Source organism: Panthera tigris, chromosome E1 (assembly GCF_018350195.1).
Source record: "Panthera tigris isolate Pti1 chromosome E1, P.tigris_Pti1_mat1.1, whole genome shotgun sequence".
NCBI lineage: Eukaryota > Metazoa > Chordata > Mammalia > Carnivora > Felidae > Panthera > Panthera tigris.
In genome coordinates this window covers 35,378,681-35,385,344 of record NC_056673.1, presented here as the reverse complement: position 1 = coordinate 35,385,344, position 6,664 = coordinate 35,378,681, and the positions used below count along the sequence as shown (strand labels likewise).

The following is a 6,664-nucleotide window of genomic DNA, read 5'->3' as shown; positions in this document are numbered from 1 at the left end:
GACGCATCTCTTGGAGCTGGATCTCTCTCAGAGTTCAAATCTCGCCCCCCTCTCTAGCCGCCTGACTTCGAGTGTATCTCCTAGAGACCAAAGCACTTTGTTAACCCTCACTGGACTGGCCCTCTGCCTGGGAGCTCCCAGATCCCTTCCCCATCTTCTCCAGGCTCCCCAGGGAGCCTCCTCCGCACCTAGGAGGGGTGGGAGCTCCCAGAGGGGCAGCAAGCCAGGAGGCCCGGTGCCCAGCTCTAACCCCCCCCCCCGCCCCCCCCACCCACTCACTCTCCAGTGGTCTCTGTGAGCCTCAGCACCCTGGGGGAAGCTAAGCCACCCTGAAGCTGGGGTTCCGGAGGGCCAAGGGAACCCAGGCTTTGGTGAGACAATTGGAGAGCCACCAGGAAGGACTGCACGTCTGACCTACCGTGTCCAAATAGAGCTCAACTCCTCCAGCACGGTGCCTCGGATATGCCCTATCCAGCCTGAAGGCATCACATCTCTAAGACAGTACGCGAGAATCTGGAAACCACCCAGCGGGTCACCAAGCCTCCCCCTTTCTGCTGCATTAATGGGTTTGGAGGTGCCCACTTTTCTTTCTACTTTGACCGCTCTGGACTCAACCGAGGCCTTTTTAAACCAGTCCCCGAGACTCCTGCAACAATGGCTGGTTCCCCTTCCTCCAGGAGAGCACACCCCCTCCCCCCGCCCCGTCCCTCCGCGCGCACCCCCCCCCCGCCACACTAAGAGGGATCTCAGAACGCAGGTTGGAACACGCTACTCTCATGCTCAAAAACCTTTGATGGCTCCCCATTGCCAGCAGGATAAAGTCCCAACGTTGCCTGGTATTTACAGCCCGCCCTGATCTGGTGCCAATTTACCTTTCCAGCCTGGGCCCCCGCTTCACCTTCTTCAACTGCAGCCACATCCAGTGGCTTGTTTCACACTAGTCCCCCCACGTACCTCTATGGCCGAGCACCTTGGCTCACAGACAAGCTTGTTCCTGGCACTTCATGGTGTTGTGGGGGAGAGGGATTAATCGCATAATCCCATAAATAAATATATCCTTACAAACTGCGACAAGTTCAGGGTGCTTTGGGGAACACAAGGGGAAGTTACCATGGGGGTGGGGCAGATTGAGTCTGGGGACTCAGAGAAAGCTTCTGGGCAGAAGAGGCGCTTCAGGGTGCCCGATTCGAGTTACCTTTGGCGTTTGGATGCTAGCGGAGGTTATCTCTGATCTTTTGTCAGGACGAAGCTCCCTGTGTGCACACCCAGATTTCCAGGCGTCTCTGCCTCGCTGGGAGTTCATCCTGTCTTGAACTGCAACCCGTCTTGTGTGTCGCAGTCCCTGGATTGTGAGCAAAGGAGGGAAAGGAGCGTTGCTCTGTCATGGTTAGACCATTGCCCTCTGCCTGCTGCAGATCTGGAACATGGTAGGCCTTGAATGGAAGGGTTTTTATTTTTATTTATTTTTATTTTTTTTAACGTTTATCTATTTTTGAGACAGAGAGAGACAGAGCATGAATGGGGGAGGGGCAGAGAGAGAGGGAGACACAGAACCGGAAGCAGGCTCCAGGCTCCAAGCTATCAGCCCAGAGCCCGACGCGGGGCTCGAACTCACAGACCGCGAGATCGTGACCTGAGTTGAAGTCGGACGCTTAACCGACTGAGCCACCCAGGCGCCCCTGTTTTTATTTAAAAAAAAATGTTTTTAAAGTCTATTTTTTTTGAAAGAGAGAGTGGGGGAGGGGCAGAGATGGGGGTGGGGGACAGAGGATCCAAAGCGGGTTCTGTGCTGACAGCAGAGAGCCCGATGCGGGGCTCGAAGCCAAGAACTGTGAGATCGTGACCTGAGCCGGAGTCAGACGCTCAACCGACTGAGCCACCCAGGTGCCCCCAGAAGTGTTTTTATTTTTGTGGTGGGGATGTGGAGCCCGCTGCATTGAATACTCGTGGACGTAGACCTTAAATCAGGAGACCTTCTCCGAGAGGTATTCAGTGAGGTTTGGCGAGGAAGCCAGGGGTGGGTGAGATGGTCTTCTGCTTGTCCCTCTGCCCAGGCTCTGTCCGCTCTCAGGCTGAATGACTCCCAACAGATACTTCCGAAGTGCCTCAGAATCCTTCTAGAATCCATTTGGCTCAGCTCCCCTCCTCCCTGATCTCTCAAACGTCCCCCACCTCCAGCGATCCATATTTGGATAGAGTGGAGAGGTCCTGATGGGAGACTGGGTGCCAGTGTGGGAAGCTGTGTCATCGGCATCCCACCCCCTGCCACATGGTCCCAACCACCCCAGCCTGCCCCCTGCAGGCTGCTCGGTTGGCCTGACTGCAGGTCAGAGGGAGGAAGGTTGCCATCTTTCTCCCTTGGTGGCACCCCTACCAATAAATGCCAAGGATTCTGGGCGGGGGGGGGGGGGCGCAGAGAACGGAGGGAGAAAAGGGGTTAGCCTGCGTGGATTTAAGGAGGGAAAGGAGGAGGGAGATTGATTTGGGAATGACCCTGATCATGACTGCCTTTGCACACATGCGCGCGCACACACACACACACACACACACGGCCCTCCCCTACCTCACCGGTTTCCAGATCATAGGGCAGCGGGCAATTCCCCAGGTTTTCCAAAGCTCTCCAGCTCCCCCGGGGACTTTCCCATTAGTAGAGAATTTGGGATCTGAGCAAAGAGTGGGGTGAGGCTGCTGACCCCGTGAAGGTGCCAGGCTGACCCATCCAACCCCGGCCTAGCCCCCTTGGGCCAGGTAGGATAAGCTCTCCCTTCACGAATCCTCCCATCTGATGGTAAGAGCCCAACTCCTGCCTCCGGGAGCCCCCAACCCCACCCCAGTCTGGCCTAGCCCCTGTGGGAAGGATACTCCCCGGGTATTGGGATTGAAACCGGGACTCAGATGCTTAACCCCTCCATGTAGGGCAGCAGCTAGGGAGCCTCAGCAGGCGGTCCGGTCACACCCGCGCCCTCAGTTCATTCCTCTCCTCGGAGGAGCCCTGTATGGTCGTCTCACTGCACTCTCTCTTGCTCCAGAGGCCAGGTGAGCTGTTCAGGTGGCAGCCAGCAGGTGGGGAGAGCAGCGGGGGAGGAGGAATGTGCCTGGGGCCAGGCAGGATGCCACCGGACAGTCCCATCGACCCCACCCCTTCCCCGTGAACTGCTCACAGCACTGCCTGCCCGCCTGGGTCCTGGTCCCCATACCAGGGGGGTCACGGCCAAGTCCTGGGTTTTAGGTACCCATTCCTGGGAGGAGCCCTGGCCTCCAGACAAGCGGGGCACCTTGTGGGCCATTAGTCATTGCTGAGACCGCCATTTTAGGAACACTGGCCTTGGACTGGCTTAATTTCATCCGCACAGTTAAATGCTGTATTACTCGCATTTTACAGGTAGGGAAACCAAGGCTCAGGGCGATGACGTCAACTGATACAGTCTACCTTGTGCAGCCTGATATGGAGAAGGAGCGCGTGAGAGGATCTTGGGGGTCAGAGAGAGAGAGATCATCTTGGGGACCTAGAGCCCCCATGAGGTTGAGACGGGGACAGGGGTCCAATCGAAGGACCTTCTCAGCCCAACAAGGAATTTTTCCCTACGGGGAGAGGGATTAGGCATGGGCTGGGAATGGGGACGGAGGGGCCACAGGCCAGCACCCCACAGCATGCCAAGGATGCTGCACTGAATGGCCTCCACCCATCTCCCCTCACCCCTCCTGAAGCAGCCCAGGGGCAAGCTTCCCTGAGACCCACCACCTGCCTCACGGTCCTCTCTTTGCTGATGCCTCAGAGCATGGGCAGGGGCCCAGACCAGTGAGTCCAGGGCTCGACTACCCGGCTTTGCTCTCCAATCTGTCTGCTGCCTCCCCACACCCTACCCGCCACCCTGCCCCGCTCCCTCCCCACCGGCCTCCCTCCCAAACACTCACTCATTCATTCTCCAGACCACCTACAAACCACCCATTTGCCTGGACCACACAGCTCCTGCCCAGCTCAGCTCCTGGGGATAATGGCCACGCCACCCCCACCCTTCCAGGACCCACCCCCAAGCCTAATTACCACCTTGGCACCTCCGGGGCAGGCGAGGGGGGCATTGACCTCCGTTTATGCTTGGAAATCTCTTGGGCACAGGCGGCTTGTGTTCCTCTGGACATCAAGGGGCAGGAGCAAATTAGAGACCCTCAACCGAGCCCCTCTCCGAGCCCTCCCACCCCACTGTCCAGTCTCTGGGCCCAGGCTACTGGGGCAGGGCAGGAGGACACGATGGCAGAGACCCCGTTCGCTCCTCTGTCCTCTGGGCACCGTGAAAGGATAGAGGAAGGAATGGACTTACGCTGCCTTCAGGTGCAGGTCAAGGAGGGCTCCCCAGAAAGAGTGCTGGGCCGGAAGTCAAAGACTAGGGTTCAGTTCAGAGCCCTACTGCTGGCCTCCCCGCCCCCACCCCGCATTCGGGAGGAGGAGTTGATGTCCGCAGTCTCTGAGGCTTCTCCTGGCTTGGGACCTTGAGCCCTAGGGAGGTGACTGAGGGGTGCACACCAAGGGTCTCTGCGCTGCTGAGGGACCCCAAGCAAAGAAGCAGGGAGAACGACGTGGATGGAGGAAACAGCCACAGGAGGAGGGCAGGAGGGCAGGACAGGGAGACAGAGCAGGGTCGGCCTGACACCTGTCGATGCCGGGTGGGAGGTGGGACCCGACACCATGCCAGGTAAGGAGTGCAGAAGTCAGGACACCCCTCACAGGCTTCCAAGCCCCCCTGCATCCTTTGCAGCAAGGCGGTGGCAAGGGAGGGCCTCCCTGGAGTGGTTTGTGGTCCCAGAGGGGACCTCTGTCGTTCCCTCTGCAATGTCCACACTGACCTGAGTCCCAGGAGCTGCTCCATGAGGGCAGGGACCGGTCTACTTCCTGTGCCAGCACGGGCCCTGGCCTGGAGGAGAAGCCCAGTGAATGTGGGCTGAATGAATGAGGACGAAACAGCTTCGGGGAGATTGAGGCAAAGCTTCCCCGTGGCTCCAGGGGCTGGGGTTGGCGGGGGAGCAGTGGGCAGGGGTGGTGTTGGTGGGTTCAGCCTCACCAGGCAGAGCTGAGCCAGGCTTAGGCCCTGGGGGCCAGGGCCACCAGGGCTGGGCCAGGGCGGATGAGGTGGTCTTTGTGGGGTCCCTCTGAGGATCCCTCCTTCCCCCATAATTACTTCTGATTAGCCTCACCACAACAGCCACGCTGGTAAGAGAGGGGTGTTTGGGACGTGGGGGGAGGGGACAAGGTAGGGCAGAGTGCTCAGGACAAGCCAGGGCCCCCAGCTGAGTGCACACACACACACACACACACACACACAGAAACACACACAATCTGGAAAATTCCAATAGAGCCTCATCCACCCAGGCCTAAAAGCAGCAGTGATCCAGGGAAATCGGGCCCTTTAGACAACTTACCCTCATGTACTAGCAAAACACGTCCCCTCCAAAGTTCTCGGGAGGGAGGGTAGGTGGGCACAACCTCTAGGCAGAAAGCAGCAGGGCACAGAGGAAGTGCTTTAGGCCAGAAGGGAGCCTTGGCACGTATATTCACCGGCACCACTCAGGGCCCAACCTGGACAAGTCCCTGGAGCCTCTTAACCAGTACTCAGAAAATTCTTCCCCGCGTGCAGCTACCCTTTCGGCCCCGCCTGGGTACAGCCAGGGCATCTGCAGGCAGATTCACTGTGTCCACACCCACCCACTCCTCTGAGACCATTCAGGCAGGGCCTTCTTCCCAGTTTCCCAGCAGGCCAAGCAGGAACTATAGGTCAGTTCACTCACGTTCCCCCAGTCTGCAAAGAAAGAACCCCTGCCCTCAGGTAGCCTCCAGTCTGATGCGGGAGACACAGTACACATTAAGAGAACGGACACTCCTGACCCCGTCTCCTCCCCGCTCCCCCCAAAGGGGGCTGAGCTTGCAGAGGTGTGAGGGGCCCCAAGGGAGCATCACTTTGGGGAAGGCACGCAGGCTTCCCGGAGGAGCGGCTCCCCGGTGGCGGTGGGCTGCCTGGAGGAGGCGGCGGGGCGCCGCGCGAGGAGGCCGCCCCAGCGGCGCTCCCACGACCCGGGCAAGGCTGTCTGGGCGCCGTCTCCGGTCTCGGGGCCTGCGGTCGGGGCACCGCGGGGCCGTGTTTGAGCCGGTCAGCTCCCCGCGGAAATTACAGGGGCGCTCGGCGCTGCGGTCGCGCCCCCCGGGGCAGCGCCCGCTGGTTGGAGGCGTTTAAATTGAAAGCAGCTTTGGGGAGAGGGGGCGGGCGCGGGCCGCCGAGCGAGGGGAGGGGGCGGCCGGGCACAGCGACCCCATTGTCTGCGCCCGCCGAGGGGCGGAACCTTGCGGTAAGCGCGGCGCCCCCTCCCCGCGCCTCGCCCCCCCCCCCCCCCGGGCCGTCCTGCCGGTTCCCACGCCGCCCCGCCCTCGCCCCTCGCCCCTCGCCCCTTCGCCACCTGAGGCTCTCCCGCCCTCCCCTGGCGGCGCATGCGCAAGCACGCGCGCACACTTCCTCCTGGAGGCCCTCCCAGACTTACAAGCCCTGACAGCGTGGGCGTCCCTGCGTCACAGAAGGTCGGTTGATGTGAGAGGCATCCTCGAACGGTCTCGGCGACCTCGGGCAAACCTCCCTTCTTCTTTGCCCCCCCCCCCCCCGGTGTCCTCTGTGTTAAAAAA

General features: G+C 60.3%; 1 long non-coding RNA gene across 1 annotated transcript; it reads right to left on the bottom strand.

Moving 5' to 3' along the window:
- Positions 1-4,056: 4,056 nt before the first annotated feature.
- LOC122233771 lies at positions 4,057-5,780 on the bottom strand. The gene is made up of 3 exons (XR_006211492.1): positions 5,416-5,780; positions 4,843-4,910; positions 4,057-4,132 (listed from the first exon to the last, which is right to left on the bottom strand). It is a non-coding gene; the product is annotated as an uncharacterized LOC122233771 (long non-coding RNA).
- Positions 5,781-6,664: the final 884 nt, after the last annotated feature.